Source organism: Melozone crissalis, unplaced genomic scaffold (genome assembly GCF_028551555.1).
Source record: "Melozone crissalis strain CALT ecotype California unplaced genomic scaffold, PUWL_Pcris_2 ptg000139l_1, whole genome shotgun sequence".
Lineage (NCBI taxonomy): Eukaryota > Metazoa > Chordata > Aves > Passeriformes > Passerellidae > Melozone > Melozone crissalis.
The window spans coordinates 6,380,193-6,403,384 of record NW_026535912.1 but is presented as its reverse complement, the minus strand read 5'-3'; positions in this window follow the sequence as shown (position 1 = coordinate 6,403,384).

Here is a 23,192-nt window from a genome sequence, read left to right as displayed (position 1 = left end):
CCAGGGCCCTTGCACACACTGCCTTCTGCCCTGGGGCCGCCCCCAGCCCAGCCAAAGTGGCCCAGGCTGGAAGGAATGCCTGGCCCCCCCAGGTGTCTAAGACAGCCTGCACAGGATCTTTGGGAAGGGCTCAGACCATCAGCAAACACTGCCCGGCTCTGCAGGCACAGTCCTATCCCCATATCTTTCCCTGAGAGCATTTGAATTTCTAAATGAGAATCATTTGAAGGGAGGAGATTTACATCTTCCATTTCAGAGAAGGCTTCTGCCTTCCTTAGCAGGCACCTCTCTCTTCAAACCAAGACAATTGTTTATCATTTTGCTGATGCGCAGTTGCTGGGGAGCCCTGTTTTACACCCGGGACCCGGAGAACCATTCCCAGCAACTGGGAAAATCCTAGGTGGTCCATCCACTCACAGATGAGGTCTCCAAATGTGCCCGAAATTGGGTCCAGCTCTTAGAGGCCTAAAAGAGCAAGTCCAAGTGACTTGATGATATTTTTAGCCCAGAAGGCCCTGCAGCTGATGGCACACTTCACAATCAGCAGGGGACACAGCTAGGCCAAAGCCCAGACCTCTGCTGGGAGCCTTTCTCCTCAAATACCCTTCAAACAAACCTCCATGCAAGTCACTTGGAAAGTTTCTTCAAATGATCCATTTCTGGCACATGACTACACAGGGTTAAGTGAAAGATTCTAAAGCAGCTGCTGTGGAGTCAAAGAGGCAGCACTAAGAGTCCTTGTCACCTCTTTGTAGCTAAATGCCACTTTGGCGGATTTGAGGGAGTTTGGAACGAGCTAGAGAGCAGAGCTCCGAGTTTTTTAGATGATGCCATTGCTTTTTCTTCACTTCTACACAGACAGGAAGGGTGAGGTTTGCTCACATCTCCACCGCATGGCTCACAGGGCCGCAAGACTTGTAGTTACAAGAGCTTTGAAGGATTTCTTGGCCAAGAAGACACGGCCAACAAGGATATTTGTGTTTTGGACCCAATCTCCAGTATCTCGTCTTATGGACTCGTGCTCTCGGGGTCTCTAGCTGGTCAGAGTGACCCCAAGATAAGTTTGAAAGTCTCTTTTCCCAGCCCGGCGTTCAAAGAAGGAGTCAGAGCTCTTCATTTCCCGGTCCCCAGGTTGTTTATTGTATCTTATCTATAAAATTCTTTCTCCTCTCTTCCAAGGTCCGCTCAGCCAGACAGTCTAAGGCACTCTGCCTCCCGTGGAGCGGTGTTATCTTTTTATACTAAAAACAACTACGTGTACAATATTTGCCATTACTTTCCCATACCTATCATCTACATTAGACAGTGAGCTTCTACTCTAAACCAGCCTAAAAGTGCCAACATCACAGCAGAAGATGGAGGCCAAGAAGAAGAAGGAGAAAGGCTCGACATGCCCAGATTCCTCATCTTCCCCCCTGAAGCCCCATTCTAAAATGCCCCAAAATCTATTTCTCCACTCTGTGATAAATTCACTGTCATTCTGCTTAAACCTTTGTGGCTTGTCATTCTTCCTACAAGGTTGGTAATTGTTTTTTCCAAGGGCTAAATCAAAGGCACAGGGGTCTTGGGCTCTGTTCCAAGGCCTCTGAGCCCTCTGACAGGGTCTCGAGTCCTGCAGGGCAGCCAGAGGAATTTCCTGGGTTCCCACATCCTGCTACAGTGTAAGCCTCCTTAGCCAATCATGCTATGACACACAAACCTACAGCACTGCATCCTAAACTTCTTGTTTACCACTGTAACTGATTTGATTTTTTCTAGATCTTGAACTCTAAAACTCTAAACTTTCCTCCACTTCAACTTTCCTCCCCATGTCTCTGCTATAAACAAGAAATCCGCATTCTCGCTTCTAGCACCTAAGTTTGGGAGCCCTTTCCAAGGTCTCCCATCAAATCCTGTGTTTAATTCTAAGCTTTGCTGCCAAGACCAAAAGTCTGAGATTTCCCTGCATTTGGATTTCCAACAACACTGATGCTGTTAGTTCCAGAGTGCCCAGGGTCCCTCTTGCAAGTCAACTCTGGCAGGAACAAGGCGGCTGGCAGGGGGCTGCTTGTGGCCTCTGACAGCCCATTGCTCAGGGCTTGCCAGCGCCCCAGCCCCTCAGGGGCTGCCCCAGCCCGGCCAAGCTGCCCGGCAGCAGCGCCGCAGCCCCACAGCAGCTCCAGAGCAGCCCCATTCAGAGGCACCTGGGAGCCCTCAGCAAGGCAGCCAGCAGCATACGGGCAGGAGCACACGGATGCGCTTTCTGCCTGGCACAGGGCTTGTGGCCATCTCCAGGCACCGCTCTGGCAGGGATCCCCGCAGCCCCGGCCCCTGCCCAGCCGCTCTGTCACCAGCACAAAGGCTTCAGCAGAAGCACCAAAGGCCAAGGGGCTTCTGGCCATTTCCCCTTGCCCACTGCACGCCTGGGCAGCTGGCTGAGCGCAATCATCCTTTTTCCTTCTCCTCCCCTATGCCCTCCCTACTCCACCCTGCCCCACCCTGCTCACCCCTGCGCCATCCTGCCCCACCCTACTCTGCTCCACCCTACCACACCTTGCACCAGCCTACCACACCGTGCCCCTCCCCTCCCCACCCTGCTGCAGCCCGGCCCTACCTCACCATGCTCCACCCTATACTGCGCCATCCAACCCGGCCCCGCCCTGCCCCACCTTGCCCCACCCAACCCCGCCCTGCCCCACCCTGCCCCACCCTGCCCCAGCTATCATTTCCTGGGGGTCTTTGCACAAATCACCAGCGGGACGGGACTGCTGGGGAACGCGTCTTGAGCTGTTTATCTTCCAGCATCAGTCTCATTACATGGTTATGACAATGGGAAAATGCCAGCAGCTCACATCTGTCGCAGACATCTTTTGTGAAAAATCCTTTCTTAGGATTTTTCTCCTTTCTGAGAAGCTGCAGTTTCAGCAACAAGATGTAAACAATTATTGTCTGCTGATGTAGAATGCAACAGGTTCGCCTGTGATTAGCCCCTCTTAGATAATTATAATTAATGGCCAATCAAGATGGAGCTATCTCGGACAGAGTCTGAGAGAGCTGCCTGTGTTATCATTCTTTTCTATTCTATTCTTAGCTGAGCTAGCTTCTGAGGAAACCTTTTCCTTTCTTTTCTTTTAGTATAGGTTTAATGTAAAAAAAATATATATAATAAAATAAAAAATCAAGCCTTCTGAACATAAAGTCAATATTCTTGTCTCTCCTTTCACCTGAAAACCCCTGTGACCACAGTCACACACATCCCCAGAAGCAGACAAAGAACTTCATGTTAGAATTTACTTTAAAAGTTTTTGACCAATCACACAAAGCAGAAGCATATTGACAAGAGTTCTATCCAAGCGCTGTAAGCGCATGTACCTTCAGTCAAACAATGCTTGCTTATTTTGAATATAATACCTGCTTGTAAGCATTAACATACAATCCACAGGGCTTCATTATTGAGCTTAAAACTTCCTAATATCTTGGTAGATAAACTTTTCTGTAGCTTAGGGAGGAATTCTAGCCAAGCATTAATACTCAGACAATTGTCCTATTTTTCCTTAGTTTTCTACTTCTTATAAAAACTTTCTGCTGACAAATCTTATAGCTACTGCCTAACTCTAATCGCACTTCTGCTGTCTCTGAGGCCTGCCTTTTGTAGCAATCCTAAAACGCTCTGATTTTCAGGATGCCCACAGGCCCCGGCCCTGCCTGCTGCCCCGGCAGCGCCAGCCAGGCCCGGCACCGAGGAGCCCTGCCTGGCCTCGGCATTGCTGCTGCCACCCTCTGGAAGCCGTGCCCTGGGGCAGCAGCGTGCGGCAAGGGCCCGGGCTGAGTCCTGCTGGGCCAGCAGCCCATGTGGCCACAGCGCTGGCAGCGCCGCTGGCAGGGAGCTGTGCCGCTGGGGCCAAGATGAACTCTTTGTTCTCAGAGATGGCTGGGTTTCCCATGATGAAGGAGCAGCAGGAAGAGCTCCAGGATCTCAGTCAGGGTGAGTGAGGGCAGTGGCCTGGCCAGGCGAGCTGCAATCCCTGTCCTAGGTACAGTGGGAAAAACTCCACTCCAGAGAAGGAGATGTCAGGCCTGATTCTGGGTTGGAGGGATGAAAAGGACAAAATGCCCATCCTTTTGATGCAGGGGATGCCCTGAATGTGGGAGGCCTGCCTGCCCTTTCCACTGGAGCACCATGCTGAGATACCCTGAGAGCAGCCCAGTGCTCCTTGCTCCTCTCTGCTGACCCGTGAGCGTTTCTCTGCTCTCGGGATGGCCCTGGCTGTGTCAGGGCTGCTCCGTGGACACGAGACAGCCGGTCCTGTCGCGCTGGGTCGCAGCAGTGCCTGGCAGCAGCCCTGCACCCACGCCAGGATGCTGGCCAAGAGAGGCACTGGAAGCTGAGGCAGCTGATTTGAAGCTTTTGCAGATCCACACAGGGGATGGCCACACACAAGGGATGGCCAACAGCACTCCTGAAGGGTCTCCCTAATTCAAAGAAATCGACAGACAAATGCATTGTCTGCCAAAAGCCCTTTTATTGAGGTGGCAGGAGGGCAGGGGTCTGCACGCCGCTAAAATGCTTCTCTGCCACATGTACATTTCAGTGGGATGATGTCAGAAATGGATCTCCAAAATACCATCCATCTTGTCTCTGCTGAGGTGATTCAATAGGCAGGGTGTTAGAAATACATTCTGTCAGATTCCTGTACTTGAAGCTGATGTCCAGGCACTGGCCAGGAGCGGCCTCCATGCCCTAAAGCAGCACTTCTTCCTCATGGCTTCCCTGCACAGGGCTCATTTTACACTTGCCCTTAGTTCTTCTGGTAGAATGTGTCTAAAGCTTTTTGTCAAGTCCCTCTCCTGTCAAGTTAGGCCAGCCAGGTTTTTCTAATGCTAACTGGTGCTAAGTGCTTGTGTAGGTCTGTGCTAAGTACTTGTTTACTTATGTGAATTGCTTGTGCTTATGTCAAACAAAGGCCTTGTTTCATTCAGCTGTTCTCTTTATCCTGATGCAAACTCTTTTGCAAGATCCTCTGGACAGTCCACAGTACATATGTACTGCTCTGCTGCTGTTTTAATTTTCTACCACATCCATAGGTTTATGATGGTTAAGAGGAGAGGGGTAATTTTTTAAAATTAGAACTGGTTTGCTGAGGAAGCTAAAAATCTGAGGAGCTGTTGGTGGTTCCAGATTTGTCCATCACAAGAAGACATCTGACTCATGATGTTCTCTTTCTTTCTCTCTTTTGGTGATGATTTTGGTAACAACTTTGATACCGGATTTGAGTGTCCATCAGGCTCTGTGAGATGCATTTTTGACTTCTGCCACTAGCCATTCTATATTAGGCTGGTACGGCATTTGCTTTAGAATGTTAGCGTCCTGTGCAGTTTGGAATTTGGGCACTTGGTGGTACCCATCATGTGCATTCTGCAGAATCTCAAGAGAAATTCTAGTGTGGTGCAGCTGAAGTCGCATCCACTTTTGGTTGTTGTGAAATTACAAATAGAGAAGTTAGTAACATTAGTAGTTTCATTCAAAGACTCTATTGTAATAGTTGTGCAAGCAGATCTCACACAGGCACAGCCCCTTCCCACATAACACACCTGTGATTGTGCACGGGTAACTGGGCTCATTTCAACAATACAAGTGCTGCCCTCAGCATGCAGACACCGATCCTCTCTTTTGAGGATCCCTTTGGAATTCCTCTATTGCTGGAACCCCCACTGGCCCATGTGACCTACCCTCTCCTCTCATCTGTCCTAATTAGTGCCAAGCAACTGATGGAATCCCCTCGCTCCTCCCCTGCAGATTCCTTCTTGTTCAATCGTTTGTATCCACCCCCTGAGTTGTACCCCGATAAAATCCCGTGCACAGAAGTGCTGGCGGCTCTTTCGTGCTGAATCTTTCCCTTGGAATAAACCTTGGCCTTTGGAACCTCACAATCGAGGAGCCTCCTCCTTCTCTTTTGCCTGCTCCATGCCGCAGTTAGTAGATCCTGAACCACTGGGCAGTGGCTCACCAGGGTCAGCCGCAGGCAGGACCCACGCCTTGGCCGTTGCCCACTCCTGGCGCAGCGCCACAGTTTTCCCAAGAGCCAGCCCGGGCTCCGTCAATGGGGAACCCGTCCCAGTGCCCGACCATGCTCTGGGTGAAAAACCTTTTCCTGCTATGGAAATGAAACTTGCCCTGTCCCAGCTCCCTGCCCTTTTCTCCAGTCCTGCCACTGGTCCCAACAGTGACGAGAGCTGCAGCAGCCCCTCTGATTCCCCATCAGGAGGACGTTGAAAACCACAATGACGCCCTTTACCCTCCTCCAGGCTGAACAAAGTGGCCTCAGTTGCATCTAGGCCTTCCCCTCCACACCACACTCCATCCTTGCAGTCCTCCTTTGCATTCTGGCTAATGGCTTCATAACTTTTTCTATTGTGCTGCCCAAAACTGCGCCCGTCTGCTTCCAGCGCTTCTCTTGGCTGCTGCTTCAGGGTGTGGGCACCATCATCAGAGACACAGAACAGCTTCTCCTCCCAGAGTTGTCCTTATCCTCCGCACTTCCACGTCTCTGCCTTGATGTTCACTGGGGAACTTGCCACTTTGTGGCCGCTCCTTGCTGTGCTCAGCAGGGACACAGTTTTGTTTGGACATGAGCTGCCAGAGCAAGACATGCAGCAACTGAAGCTGAGAGTAGCAGAGGCTGGGCAGAATGAGGAAAGGATGTGGTGAGACACTGGCACATTGAGTGAGCTGCACTCCCATAATCTCTAGGCTAGCAGGTCCTGGTCTCACATTCTCCTCTTGGTTTATTTAAATGTTATTTATTTTTTTTTCATCATCAAAATAAAATATATAGAGTTAAAAATATGTCATCAAAACTTAAAGACAGAATCAAAAGACATTAATTCAAAACTACATCTAAAGATCAGAACATATGTACAGCTGTAACTATCGAGCTTAACACATCAATCCTGTTCTTCAAACACTCTTCATACAGGCAGCAGCTTCTTCCTGAGCTTGGAGGAAAGAGAGCTCTTCTGGATGGGAGGCGAGGACTTTGTGGGTGAGGGAACATTGGAAGAGTCTGGAGAAAACTTCTCAGTAAGACTGTAACCAGCCAGATCTGCAAAGTGGAGACACAAAGTTAAACAGAGGCCACAATGCAAACCTAAAGCATCTGAAGCTCCATATTTCCTGGGACAGATTTCCTGGAAATGTCTAAACAGCTGCACAGGGAAACATGCTCCTGCTGGCAGACACTTGAGGCAGGCCAGGGCAAAACCTTGAACCACTTGCCCAGAGCTGGCACAGGCACAGCCTGGCCCCTGGGCTGCCCTGGGACAGCAGGGAGCCCAGAGCCCTGTGCTCTCCAGGAATGGCTCAGCTGCACATGCACCCTCCTGCTCCTCTGCCTGCCCCAGAGCTCAGCAGCCCTACAGCTCCAGGGGCACTGGCAGCAGCACAGCTCAGTGCAGGGGCACATGCAGGCACAGCTGTTCCCTGGCAATGTGCACAGCCTCTCTGGGCTGCCACAAGACCCTTCCTCCCAGCAGGGATTGGCCCAGCTCCCCCCTCACCTCTCTGTGAGGCTGAGCCATGATTGCCTTCACCCTGTCCTCCATCTGGAGCTGCTTCAGGCCCCCCATGCCATGACTAGGAAGGACAATGGAGAGAGCAGGGGCAGATGCACACCCTTCCTTAGGATTTTGTCATTTTTGGCACAGCTCAAAAGGCAAATCCAGAGGTGTCTAACTCAGCACTTCCTCAGCTTTCTGGAGAACATCTCACCTTCACCAGCCCAGCATTCTGGAGAGGTTTTCCCGCACATGTGGAGGCTTGCTGGCAGCACATTTCTTCAGCTGGGTGCCCATCACCTTGCAGAGGGCAGAGGCGAGCTTGGTGGCCACGGTGCGGACGTTGGCGCTCCGCACAGGCAGCGCCTTGTTCTCCAGGCAGGACCAGAGCACAGGCAGGGCGTCGCGCTGGACGACTTCAGGGCTCCTGGCATGAACCCCCTGCACAAGCACTGCCGGGACAGAGACACAGCTCCTTACCCACCAGCCTCACTGCAAACAAGGATCTGCCTCTGCTTCTGCTTCTTGCCAGCCTCTCTGGCCAAGAGCAGCAAAATAGCACCCAGAGCCCCTTGATCCAGAAACGGGCAAAGCAGCTCAGCATCCTGGAAAGAGAACCACCCACCCCTCAGCACTAATTGCTCCAACCAGAGCCTTGTCCCCGTGGCAGACTTCCTACCTTTACTAAATTATTTCACAATCTCTTTCTGCATGAACAATGAATGAAATGTCCAATTGCCTTTGATTTCCATTAACAAATTGTCTAAACCCACACTGAAGATTTGGAAATGCACCATAGAGAGGAAATGGAGAGATTTCTAATAAAAGGGATGATTCCATTTTTGTAACTTTGATGTCAAGTGCCAAACGTCTATTCTGGCTCTTCCCTTTGCTCAGTGGCACACAGCAAAGGGCAGGGTTAGAACACACCTCAAAACTCCAGCCCACCAGAGATGGCTGCTGCCTGACAGCTGGATGAGAAACATCAGTGACCAGCTGGTGTCTTTGGCAGAATGCTTTTGGGGCTTCCAACAAAGAGCTGTTTCAAACCTTAGGTAATTACTCAGACCCCATTGCTGTGGCATTTGGGCATCTCCACATTTTAATGCCACTTCCCTTCCCAACGTTAATGGCATTTTTTCTTGTAATGTCCACTCAAATAGGGGCATAAAGAAAGAAAAAGGCTACACAGGGGACTGAAATGTAACCAAAACACCAGTGTTTTCTCATATTGTCTCTGAAACCTCTGCCCGTTTTCTGAACTGAACTATATCAATCACAGACAAAAAGTTACTACCAACAGGCTTCTTGCATGGCAGATTTGTCTGAGAGATCAAAACCTGAAATGCTCTGGAGACCATTCTTATTTTCTGATCAGACAAAATGTTATTTAGCAGCATTTAATATTCTGTGGCGGAAGAGACTACATTTTCTCTATGCTGTTAATCCACCAGCAGTCATCAGCATTGAAAGAGCTCCTGCAAGTACCCAAAACCAATTCTGCTAAGCAGGAAAGGGTTATGGTACCCATTTTAAAATGGGAATTCATTTGAGTTTAAATGCAATTAAAGACATCGGTGACTACTGAACGTAAGGAGCACCTGTCTGTTCCTACTGAATTGCAGAGCGAGCATCTGCTCTTTCTAAAGTAGTCCTAATTTATGGTTAAATCGTTTTTATGAAAAAGAGGTCAAAAGAACTGCTAAACTAAATGCCCTATTGCTGGATATATACTTTATTCAAATGCTCTTTAAAGGACCTTTGACATTCCCAATCAGTGAACATGCCCTTTTGAGATTCCTAATGAAGACACAAAGTGTATTAAACCTTGCATTCAAAGATGTTGGCATAATTAGCAGTGGATTTAGCCCCAGTTAAAGCAAGGCTATCAATCATCTTCTCTGCTATATATTGAGACTATCCTTTTTCCATTCCTTGGCTATTGCTGACATAGCAAGCTCCTCTGAGGAATCAATTATCAGCTGCATTTGTAGCATTTTGGATAGCACTGACACAGGCAGACACTGTTTGCACACCCTGAAAGGCTCAGTCCAAGGCCATTGTGACAGCACAGGCAGGGAGCCTCAGCACTCTGCTTCTGTCCCTGTGCCCCAGAGGCTGCCTTGCACTAAACCCGTGCCTCTGATACCTCTGTTGAATTTTGGCCTAAGCTGTGACCCCCAGGCTCTGCACGGTTCAGCCTCAAAACTTTCCAAGAGAAAAACAAGAATTCTGTGAGGACAAAACAAACTGATGCCCTGAAACAGCATTTGCCACCATTTCCCCTCAAAGATCACAGCTGTCCCTGTGCTTCCCAGAGAGGAGCCAGCTGGGGCATTTTTAGCCCTCCCTTTGCTGGAGGTGGTTCTGAGATGCCCCAGTGAGAGCTCAGCCCCAGGCCGAGCGCTGCCCCCATCTCAGGTGCTGCCCAGCTCTGCAGCAGCCAGGGAAAACCTGCCAAACCCACCTGCCTTGGCTATGGGGCAGCAGGGACAAGCTCAGCACCTCCTGGTTTGGAGGAGCTGCTCTGCTGTCTGCTCACAGGCATTCCCTGTAAATGCTCCCTGGGAAGAGCTCTTGGCTCAGAAGGGGAGGCCATACCTGTGATACGCTCGGTGACATCCAGCAGGGCTTGGCCACTCAGGTGATTCCATTGGTAGCTGAGCTCTTTCAGCAGTGACACTTTATCTACAAGGGAAACACACATTTCTGCTCACTTTTCTCAGGTCATAGGAGAAAGGGCAGGGCCAACCTCATTTTATAAAATAAAGTACATTTCTGCAGATGTATGAATCCTTTCCTTCTTTCCTTCCAGCCTACTTGGCAGGGTTTTAAATTCCAAAAGAAAAGCTCTCCCTTCACATTTGTAAATCCAAACTTGTCTGCTGTACCAGGAGCTGTGTTAAAACATTTCACACCAGGGACCTCAAGAGTTTAGTCACATGGAAGCAGTGAAAAGGTTTGGCAACCCAGAGCAAAAAGGAAGAGCCCCATACTTGGGACACAGAAAGGCACTGAGTCAGGCAGTTCCTGAGCTCACAGAGCAGCTGGGGAGGAGAAAGTGGAAACTCCCCTTGAAGACCTGCCTCTTCAACACTCCTTTTTTCAGGCATATTCCCCCAGTACGGAATTTTCAGAGCTGACATAAATGTGTGTGGCAAAGGAATTTACAGCAGCCCTTGCCTATGTAGGTAATTGCTGTGGCCATCTTGCCCCATGCAAAACAACATGTGGAACAAGGCATCACTGACAGCTGGGTTTATACCTGTTTGTTCTAAAGAAATGAACTTGGTGAATCATCAGTTCCCCTTTGAACAGAGAAGACAAAGAAGAAAAGTGGAAAATAGGCAGCTAATGCCTCTAATGTAGAGCCTTCCAGGTGGCTGCTCTGCAGAAGCTCTGATGGGTCAGTGTCCCTTCATGCCAACCGCAAAGCTGTTCATTTGGGAAATCAGACAGGGCCCAAGCAAACTCCAAACTCCCTTTGCCTCTGAACTGTAGCAAAGCTGTAGCCCAGGACTTGCTCTTCAGACAAGCAGCAGAGAGCCAAGGGCTCCTGGGACTGTTGGGAAATGCTGATCCCATTCCAGCCTGTTGGGGATGGTGCATAAGGACTGCACCAGCACAGCCTCTGGTGGGTGTCAGCTGGAGTGTTCCACAGACAAGAGCAGCTGTCAAGGCACTCAGCGCTCTCTTGTGCAGGAGAGACAGAGACGAAGCTGAGGAGAGTCCCTGCCAGGGCTCAGCCTTACCCAAATGAGCAATGGATTCTTCCAGTGCTTTCACAGCTGCTCCACGAACCCTGGGATCCTTTGAGTTCATGTTCTTTGTTATTCCTTCCACCAAACCAATGATCACCGGGTTCAAGGCATCTTTCAGGGCTCCTGTGATTTCAGCCAGCACATCCAGCGCCCTCTGCTTCACTTTCTTGTGGCTGTCAGATATTCTCAGGACAAAATAATCAAAAATCTGTGAAGAGAACAAGCCACATGAAAGCTGGATTCAAATGTTCTTGTTTGAAGAGTGGATGTAGCAGTCAGAAATGTCACAGATGAAAGTGATCCTTTCTGTCAGGTCAGCACTCGCTTGCACTATTTCACTGTTTTCCTGTAGGCCACTCACTGGAATGGTAGCACAGCCTCATGCTGGTTGAAAGCTTTTCTTCTGTTTTTAAGAGGTTTGGCTGGGGACAGAATAGTTCTTATGGTATTTCTCTCCATCTATAAATCATTAAATCAATTCCATTTATTAATGCTAAAGACTACCTTTGCTTTGAATGCAAGCAGATGTTTACAATGCCCAGCTTTCTATACAGTTGCCTCAAGTACTGAGGGCAATTATGATTTTGCCAAAACTATGGCTGGCGGAGATCTAAGTTTTCTTTTGTTTGTCTCAGAACCAGTGTCTGGAGAATTGCAGGGCTCTGATCAACTCTTCCAGGATCCAGACCATTTCTGTAAGTAACAGGCGGACTTCTGAAATGTAAGGTGCTGTACAGCTCTCATTAGAGCAGGTTCAGTCCCTTGACAGCCTCATTATCAGGCACCTTTTCCTGGAAAAAGGGAAAAAGCAGCTACTGGGAGGAGAAGGCAGAGATGAGTCCTTAGCTGTTTTCCTCCTTTTCCAAAGAGAAAAAAAGACCTCCAAGAAGGGTGAGCACTGTCTTTACCAAGAGGAAAAGGAACAAGGATGGAAATGAGTAGCCAGAGCTGTGCCTGTGTAAGATAAGATGGAGTATATAGAAGTATTCTTTAAAAAAACATCTGGGTTTAAACCAACCCAGCCTGATACTTCTCTTCCCTATGCAAACCTATTTTTGGTCTAGAGAACAATTGCCGTGCTTTCAGGGGCTGGATTCCCTTCACTTAACCCAACTGGAAGTAGGAGAGAGCAGCAGTTACACCAGCAGAAAATTCTGCCATCATCTGATGAACAGCATCAATATGCACCTGCCAGACAAATACAGCTGGACTGAAATAACTTGTCCTGAAGCCTGAAACTGAATTACATTTGTCTGGGTAAGACGGACCAGCGGGTCCCAAACAGACAGGATGGAGTGCCAAGACACACTGAATTAACTTTGCTGCTACAGGCTTAGGAAAGGAGCTAAAGGAAAGGAGCAGTGAAGATACCTTACATACTTGGGCAATGTTAGTGGAGATGAGCTGGGGGCTGGTTTTGCACAGGTCTCGGAGGAGTTCCACTCCTTCCATCCTTGTCTGAAACCCCTTGGCTTCCAGGAGATGGTAAAGCTTCTGGAGCAGCTCTGTTTCTTCCACAGCTGGAGGTGACGTGACCTGGGCTTTTGCACGGGGTAGGAGGTGTCCATCAGAGGGAGATTTCGCCCTGGAAAATAAAACCAAATGAGGACCTGGTGGTGATAATTATCGTAGCATGGCATCCCCATAGTGGAAATAATTAGCATTGACTCCATGATTCCAGAAGGCTGATCAATCACTTTACTATACTATACTATACTATACTATACTATACTATACTATACTATACTATACTCTACCATACTATACTATACTATGCTATGCTATACTTAACTGTACTATACAGAAACTCATCGCCCTTACAGACACTCTGATACAGACAGACCAGATTGGCCAATTGAATCCAAAACACCATCACCAGTGGCCAATTAGGAAATCACCCTTTGGTAAACAAATCTCCATAACACATTCCACGTGTTCACAACAACAGGTGCAGCAAGTGAAGATAAGAATTGTTTCTCATTCTTTTCTCTGATCTTCTCACAGCCTTCCCCAGGACAATGCCTGGCAAAGTTGTGCCTGCTGTTCTCTGTGGAGAGAGCTGCAGCCACACACAATACCTTCAGTTAATTGTGAGCAAAACATCTTGAGCAGCTTTCCCAATTTTGTGATTTCAAGCTGGAAAATCATGAGGCTCTGAAGAACAATGTGGACCTCATGACAATCATTATGGGAGACAATCTGCCAGTGACATTCTCACCACTGCTCACTCAGGAAAACCAAGGTTGAGCTGCATCTGATCTATCTTCAGATGGCTGCCAGGGCACACAGGTCACATTACTTTGTGCAGAAAGAGAGACACTACTTCCAAGTTTAAATGCCTCCTCATAAGGGACGTGTGTGTCTTAGAATAAGGAAACTCATCACTCTGGAGAAGTGTCTCTACAACCAGGCATGACAATCTGGAAAAGTGGCTCAGATGCATCTGAAGAGATGAACAGGGCCATATTTGAAGGATTCAGAAAATCAGTAAGGGAGATAAAAACAGAAGCCAGACATCCCAGAACTACACTTACCTTTCATTTGCTTCCCTAGAGACCAGATGCACAGCTTAACAACCCCACTGGGAACAATTCTCCTGGATCAACCTGTCTCTTCCATGAGCACAGGAAGATGCTAGCTGTGCTACTGAGGCATGTGGTCACTTTCCTGCCACTGCTGAGCAGGACAGAGCTAAATAAATCCCCTCTGCTATCAGAGGAGAACAGGTAAAAGCAGCTCTGCAACTGCCATGAAGAGACAGCAAGGAGCAAATTCCTGTCTTAAATGCTGATTGCAGCACAGGGGGAAATAAACCAAACATGCTGTCCATCAAGCAAATTACATGAAGGACAGGAATATCAAGACAAAAAGTCCACATTGAGACACCTGTTGACTGAAGTTTTTCAGGAATTGCCTTGCTCCTTACTACTCAAACTTGGTGCTGTTTGAAGATAAGAAAACCATGATTCAGCCAGGCCAAACCACATGGATGAGAACTGCATCTTTGTAGAATGGCATCTTGCTTCCAGACTGAGATTTCTCATGAAAACACCCATCTGAAAAAGACTCCACTCAGATGAAAAAAAATCCTGTTTGAATTTACTTGTCCCAAATCAGGCAGCAGAAACTTGGCCCTCTCCCAGCCTCCACAACACTGCCCTTGCCACTGCACTGGATCGTCTGAGCTGCAACCAATGGGTGTCTGTTTGTCTCTCCATTTTTGTGGAAATCCCTCCAGAGAAGTTGTGTTCAGCACAATGCACAAGTAGACATTTTTTATCCTAGAGCATTTGTAGGGAAAGGAAATAATCTGTGGCATTGGTCATCTCTGCCAGAAAGTTTTTCCTGAGGAAGAGGCATGTAAAGCTTGTCATGTGCTTTGTCACATCTGACAAAAGTGCTCAGTATCGTTTGCTAGCAGACAATGTGGCCTGGGGCTCTTCTGAGCCATCGTTCCTCTCCTTCACCGGCTCCTTGACAGATGGGCCTTCAGCCTTCTGGTTTTCCATCCCCTACAAAGACACAGAGAAACCCCATCAATCTTTGGAATATAAAACAGGAAATTCCCTGTTGAAAACACAAGTTAGAACCAAGATCACTGCTACCAAGGCTTAGGGAAACATTTCCTAACTTAGAGATGAAACAGACCAGAGATTCAGTGATGCCAACTCTTTGTTTTCAATAGCCCAATACAGGTTATGGGTGCTACCAGACTGACAGCAGTCTAAAATCCCAAATTCCCTAGTCTTGAGCAGAAATGGGAAAAATGCAAACTGGCAGGCAACGAGTGTTCATGAAGGAAGCAGCAGAACAAACTGGACTCTTTGGAGGTTGGCCCAGTGTGTTGGAAGTTGATTTGGTTCAACACTCACTCTCCCTGTGCCTGCATAAAGGCAGGCTTCTGTGGAAAAATGGCTACATGACAGAGGTCACGTAGACATTCGCATGTTAGCCGATCAGGAGCTGGGAAAGTACCAAACACAGTTAGTTTGAGTTTTTGCACCTGCAAGATAGCGTGTCCTTGGGCCTAGCTGGGTATGATAACAAGTAGACAGAGAGACATGGGAAATAGGGAATGTAGGCCCAAACGAATGAGGAAGAGTTGATGGTATAGTTTAACCAATAGATCGCTTGGCTTACAGAATATTCATAAGCTTATTACTTGCTGTATAAGTGTCTGATGCTCTCTTCAATAAATGGAACTTGCTTATCACTCATAATGAGTGTCCGAGTCTCCCCTCACCAACAAATGGCTCATCCCCGACAAAGGCCTCATTCTGCAATAGGTAAGCAACAGAAAAAATTAAGAGCATATAGGAGTGAGTGTAGTCACAAGGACCTGGAGAAGAAAGAGCCCCAAAAGGCCAGACATGATGTAATATCACCCATAATAAGGGTAAAATATATGTTGCTATTCATCGTGTATCCAAAGAATTATGGAATGGTTTGGGTTGGAAGGGACCTTTAAAGGTCATCTGGAATGACAGAGTACTGACAGCAAGAGAAAAGTATCTTAAGTGCCAGGGAAAACTGTGTTGAAAGCAACCTAAGATTAGAGCCAAAACAGCAACACCTTATCTTTGAACTAAAGATTTATCAATCACTAATGCTGTCTGCCACTAAACCAGGGGCACACTCAACCAGAATCCTCCACTCCAGCTTTGCCATGCTGTGCTATCAGAGCTCTCCATGCTCCCCAGCTCCTGCAGAAACTGGACTTTGTGATGTGACCCCAGCATGGCAGCAGCCCAGGTGAAGCATCACCACTCCTACAGAATAAAGCAGTTTTTACCTGACTATCAAGCAACATCAAACTTCTCTGGGAAGCACTGGGTGCAGGAAAATCAGGGACAGAAAAGGGATGTGTCTGTGGAGCAGAGGGCTGGTAAAAATTCTCATTAGGTTGTTAACAGCTGGTTTCATTAGTCTGCCTACAGACAATCATAATTACTTAGTGGCTACTGCAGGGTGAAAAGCCATTGCAGTTTATTAATGTTCTCAGAGCTGCAAACCTGGCAGTGAAATTATTTTTAAAGTGGCTTGTAAAGTTTGTCTCTTCTCAAAGAACGTGTCAGGCTGATAGACCAGGCTGTGAAATTTATGCCCCAATAAAAGAGAGTTTGAATGCAGTTTAATGGCACCTTGAAATGTTCTGCTCTGAGAAACTGTCCCCAAAGTCCAGGTGGACCTTTCTCCATTGGAACTCTTAGAAATTTGTAGAAACTATAACTTAGGCATTAATTTTACAGGAGCATTTATAGCCCAAGGGTCAAGAGCAAAGCCATAAAATGCTGCTCAAGCCCTGAGCTTTCTCGAACCAGAGGTAAACTTGTATCCAAAGGTCTGTCTGTAGACCAAATTTGCTCTAGTAGAATTCTGTTTTAGAGCTTAGCCTGCAACAAAGGTAGACTTTTATCTCAGCTTAGTTAAGCTGAGTTTAGCTTAGTTAAGCTTAGTTAAACCACCATAAATTATAATTTCCCCACTATAATACATGTTTTGTCCACTCCTAATTACTCTTTCTTCTTGCCCTAAGCACAATCCTTACTCATACAATACATTTTATGACTCTCATTAAATTTATTATTCTACAGACAAATGTTAAAGTTTACCTGAATGAGAGCTTTATCCAGTTCCTGCCAGAGCTAATGGAGAAGATATTTCAGTTTATTCAAAGCAGCTGTTATCTCAAAAAGAGGATGATGCTTAAATTATAATAAAAGTTCTGCCAGAAACAGTATTCCTTTGTTTCCCCCAACCATTCACTAAAAGCCCTCAGTCACTTAGGAACTTTTTAAATAATTTCTAGTATTCACTACATGGCCAATTACTAAAGGAGCTCTGACCCTGCAGTGCAGTTAATGACCATCTCTGACATATTTCTTACATGTATTTTTTTCCCCACCATTTTCTTCAACAGCAGCTAACCAGGTGCCTTGCCCTTTTTATCTCCTGTTTAATCCATTTACTCTCATCCTCCATGGCACAGCACACGATGTTTCCACAGAACCAGCCTGCACCAGACACTATTTCACAACTCACCCATAAAATCCCAATCTTTCACACTTCCACCTCTTCATCTTCCCATCCAGGGAGGGCAGTCAAGGTCAGCCAGATGCAAACGAGGTGTTTGAAACTGAGGTGTGATGAGGCACTGATTGCTTGATGAGCACAGGAGGAGGAAAGGTCTTGGCTGTGCCTTAGTTCTTAAATCATCCTCAGTTGTGCAGGAAAATTAAGGACAGAGCAGTGATGCTCCTCTGACCAGCTTCCCCTTGGCATTGTTCCTGTCACGAAGTCAAAGACAGGCAGGTCACACGTATTCTCTTTCTCTGACTCCTGCTGGGATGACAACATTGAAAAATAAAAAAAAAAATATAATGATCAGGGCTTTTCATAGTGTGAACTCAGGATTTCCCACACTCTTGCAAAGGGGGAATTTTCCTCAGGCAAAGGATATGAGAAGGAGCCTCAAATTGTCCAAAATCCCAGTAAAAATATTTTTTCCTATGGAAAGCTTCACCAAAGCTGGTCACACTTCAGGCCCTTTGTGCACCCATTTCCTGCTGTGCATCTCCCAGTGGGGTGTTCCCACTGCTCCAAGGACCCCACACAAACCTTACAGCCTCCCACAAACACACCCCCAGGAGCTGCACCCTTGCCTCCAAACCTGGGTACCTGCATCAGCCACCTCTGTGCTGAGCTGAGCCTGGTTCTCCCCAAAAAGAAGGTGCTCAGTTTATCCTTGAAAAGATTGACAACAGCATTCTTGTCTTCTTCAAAAGAGCCATTATTTCACAGCTGTAATCTCCACACTGAGACTTTATTCCCTTAAAGTGTCCAAGTACACAGGCAGCATCAAGGAAGGCACTGAAGTGAGTCAAGTTTAACCCCAAAGAGCTCTCAGCTCCCTGTGAAAGCTCAGACAAGCAGCAGAGAAAGAATGAATGCTCCTGTAATGGCATCTAACAGCCACAGGGCAAGGGAGAAGTTGGGTTTAGAGAATGAAGAAAAAGCACTAAGTAATAAAAGGTGAGAAAAATCCATCACTCGAACAGGTAAATGAAGGTAAACCACTTGAAGAGACAGATTTAAGATGGAGAGAAAAACCCCACAATTAATAGTGTTCATGACACCCAGAGGCAAAACAAGCCCAGGGGATCAGGAAAGAGGTAAGCCTGTGCTCCGAGGAACAGCAGAAATGAAGTGAGAGCTCTGGAGGGACCAAAAGAAAGAGGCACTCTGAAGAAAGGAAAAAATGCCTCCATACAAGGTGCTTTGTTTTTTTTTAAATCAAGAGTCTCTTTTATGATTTTTTAGAAATACAGAAAAATAAAGGTCAGGAGAAGCATAGTTGATTGGGAACATTCCTGCATAGCAGACAAGATATATCCTTGTGCAAATTATTCCATGCAGCACTCACATATTTAATTACTTCTTTTCCTCTTCCTGGGGAAGCAGAGTTGCTTTATTGACTCCAAGCAATATTTTCTCCCTGCTCCCTGGCTAAGAACAAGCTCCCACCTTGGCAAGGGCTCACTGGTTTACTTAATGCTCATCACAGCCATGCTAAGGAGAGTGGAGCAGGTTAATTTATCACTTGTTACAATGATTAACTTGTCCAGCTGCCGGGTCCAAGAGCCCCAGAGTGCCTCAGGTTATACAGGGTCACAGAAGGAAAAGCTCCATTGCATTAAGCTGCTGCCACACTGGCCCTCTCTGCCTGTCAAATACACTCAGATACTCTTGCACTGCCCTCTGAAAATCCCCCATAAAATACAAGTGAAAATCCCTCATCACCTGTGAGAAAGCACAGCTGGGTTCTGCTCAGAGCATTTCAAACTATGGGGTATTTGTGAGCTCCCCTTGCAAGGGCAGCATCTCAGGAAAACCAAAAGTTTCTTTCCATGGACTCACCATACTCAGGACACTTCCCCTAGACCAGGTTGCTCCAAGCCCCATCCAACATGGCCTTGAACACTTCCAAGGGTGACACAACCACAGCTTCTCTGAAACCTGTTCTGCTCCACCCAGATCTAAAATCATACCCAATTTAGCAGCCTCAGACACAGATTTCTATTAAATATCTACATTTTTCTAGGAAAGAAATATGGCAAACCTTGTTTGCATCCAACTTTGCAAAATCAACACAAGCTCTTCAGAAAGAGCTGCCGCCCACTTTTCTTATTTTTCCCCATTTGGTGGAACATTTTCATTCTCCTGTTGTTTGGAGCAATATTTTAATATATCTGGCTGAGCTGCTTAAAATAGTACAGCAAAACACTTGTGTGAGGGGTGGAAAACTGAGCTCTTGCACATCTAGTGTCTCTGTTGTTGGAAGTCTTCAATCCCACTTCTCTGGTGGGATGAAATAGGTGCTACTAATCCAATTTCTAAAGTATCATGCATCAAGCTGACACTGTTTTAAGACTTTAAAAACCCCAGTCAATTTAAACAAACCTCTGCTCCTTTCCATTTTCTCTGTTCCACAGTTTATGACAGAAGACAGGAGAGAAAGATTGTTTTGCGAACAATGTTTTCAGCACTCTAAAAATAATATAAAAACTGCTGTGCCACACTCTCAGCTGTTACAGCCCCAAAAAGCACAGGCTGTCTTTGCTCACAGACTCACAATTGTGGTGGGATTTCTACCACACCAGAGGACAATCAATTTTTTGTTTTCTCCTAGAAATAACTACAGCACTTCTGGGTAGCAAGGCAAACATGAGCCTCTTTCAATGGCCCTTGAAACTGGCTATCTGAAATGAGGGACACAAAGCCAAAGGCCAGCTGAACCTGTGATCTCTGAATGTCTTCACAATCTTCCCAGGAAGATGAATGGCAATCACTGTTCTGCCAGGGAAACTGCATCTGCTGGGAATGGGGTGTAGAAAATGTGCTTTCTGCTCCTCTCAGAGCCAAAATTCCTACACATTTCTTGTAAGTCCCTCTTAGAAAAGGACCATGTTCAGCTGAGTGACAGTGAAGCAGAATGGCAATCCAGGAATAAATGTTCCTGTGCACAACATCCTCCATTCACATGGATGCTTCCTCACTGGCACACAGGAACAAGGAAGGAACAAAAATGCATCATTGTACATAAAGTCAGATGTGTTGAGGGATGAACAGATCTCACAGGCAAATGGAAACCTCCCCTGAAAACCCAGTCCAGGGAGAGCCTGAGCTGTTTTGTGGTTCTAGGCATGAAGATGCTCAGGATCTTCCACAGATGCTCAGGATTGTGCCTGGATCTTGCTCTGGAAATGCCAGTGGCTCAGCTGAGAGCTGTGGGGATGATTTACACTGCACTGAGAGGAGCCACAGTCCTGCAAGGGTCTTTTATCAGGAGCAAACAGCAGCCTGAAGGGTGGGGAATGCTGGGTCTGAACCACTGCTCATCCTTCACCTTAATGTGGAGCTGCCCCCAAAGTTGCCATGTATCACTTTTTATTTTTCTCCTGTTGGGTATATTTTGGAGCAGCTGTTTTATGTGGCTTTTTATGGTGATCCTGTGGGAAGCAGCCATTTGCCTGATGTGATATCCTCACAACTAACACTAACTCCTCATTACCTTTGGTTTTATTTGGGGTTTTTTATTTGTTTGATTGGTTTGCATGGGTTTGTTTATTTGGGTTTTTGTCTGTTTTGGTCTGAGCTTTTTATTTGCTTTTTTATAAATGACTGGTTAAGTTGGCATAGCCAAACTCAAGAAAATGTAAACCAGGCTTGACTTTCCAGAAATTACTTTTGGCTGGGTTTAGCTGCATCCCTAGACTCAGGATCACCAGTATATTTGCAGGTTTTGCTCTGCATCATCAGCCTGCCCAGACTCTGCTTGGTGTTTCACAAATGGAGAAGACAGTGGACATTATGCCAAGCTTCCTTTCAAACAGAAAAACCATCAGCATGACAGAAAAGAAGAAAAAAATAAAATTCACCAGTTAGACCAAGTGTCCCACCATCTTTCCCTCCACTGTTATTAATTTTGTACATTTAGAGGCAAATCTGGGTCTAAAACTTCCATCTCTCAGTTCCTGATGCTATTTGCTACCCTTCAGCCTTGACGTCCCCTGATCTGACTGACTGCTGTCCAAGTGGGACTGGGGATGCTCAGCCTGAAAAGAGGAGACATTGGGAGGCCCCACTGTGGCTGTGCAGGACTGGGAGGGTCCCACAGGAAAGAAGGGGACAGAGAGTTCAACAGGGCCTGTGGTGACGGGACAAGGGGGATGGCTTTCAACTGCCGATTGATTGAAGCTGGATCTAAGGAAGCTGCTGTTTTACACTGAGGACAGTGAGGCACTGGCCCAGGCTGGGCACAGAGGCTGTGCATGCCCCATCCTTGGGAACAGGGCTCCCCCAAGGTCTGGGGGAAGATTGCTCAGCTTGGAACAAGATGATCTTCAGGGTCCGTTTCAAGCCCAACCATTCAGGGATCCCCAGTGACCACTTCTGTTGACCCTGGAATCTTGGGATCTGTGTGATGTCACATCCCATGTTCCAACTGGAAGTGCCACCACCCAGCACAGAGAACAACTCAACCACTGGCCCTTGTGTCAGCCAACTGTTCGGTCCGCTCCTGCTCACCCTCGTCACCGTTCTTGCTGCCCTTCTTGTCACCTGCCCGCTGCTACTCCCATCAGTGCTGAGAGCTCCCTAGTGCCTGGATTTTGTCATCCATCACTTCAGGATGCTCACGTTTATGCTTTGTCTCATTTGTCAACTGAGGGAGGTACGGTGCCATTCCATGGAGGTGGACACCTCCAGCTGCCCGAGTGGGCTGCAGCTCTGTGGGGATGGTGTGGGACAGGGACCCCACTCTGAGGTTTTGCCACCTCTGCAGGCTGTCATGGACAGAGAGGAAGAGATGGAGGTGGACATCCAGACTCCTACAGTGGAGGACGTGGAAATGGAGGAAGAAGAGACTGAAGAGGAAGAGATGGAGGTGGATATGGATATGGAAGAAGAGATGGAGGTGGATGTGGAAGAGGAAATGGAAGTGGATGTTTATGAGGAAGAGGAGGAGATGGAAGTGGAAATGGAAGAATACACTGAGGACATGGACATTGATATAAAAGATGAGGAAGAGGATATGATTTTGGGATGAAGACCAATGCCAGCAGCAGGACAGGCACGTGATCCCCACAGGCAGAGTGGGTCCCCTGCTGCCCGACTGGAGCTAGGCTGGTCCCTGTGCAGAGACATGGCACCTCGCGAACTGGAGTCTGGTGGCCACACACTGCCTGTCCTGTGCTCACTTTGGGCCACTCAAGCTCCATCCCACAGCCAGCCAGGCTCAGCTCTGGTAGCAGAGTCCTGCTTTGCCCACATGTGCCTACCTGGGGACACATGGAAGAGCCCTCTGTGCCTGACTGCAGTGACCACGGCACCTGCTTTTCTTCCAGCACTGATGAACATTCCAGACAGAGATGCCACCCTTTTGTACATATGTTCTACAGTATTTTGTCTTTAGGCATAGGATTTAGGACTTAAGACTTTTAGAATTTTTTTATCTTCTACAAATGAATTTCATATATTTTAGCTAGATAGGTTCTTATGTATATACGTTCTACGGATTGTTGTTGTTACAAGTGTTCTTACATTGTTCAAGTGTTCTGTATTGTTGTTGATGTTCTTCTGTAATAAACAATTTTTTTTTCACACCCCGTTCTCTTACCATTTGCATTGGGCACAGGCAGCATTTGCAAAGTTGTGGTTTCCACTTGCTCCAGGTTCTCAGGGCTGGAGGTCCCTGGGGGAGCTGGCACAGCCACCCCAGGAGTGGGGGCACCTGTGCACAGAGGGGTCCCACTGACAGAGGTCACCCCCTCCCTGCAGTTTCTCTGGACACACCTGGTAGCTGCAGGGGCAAATCCCAGCGTGCCCTGTCCCATGGGA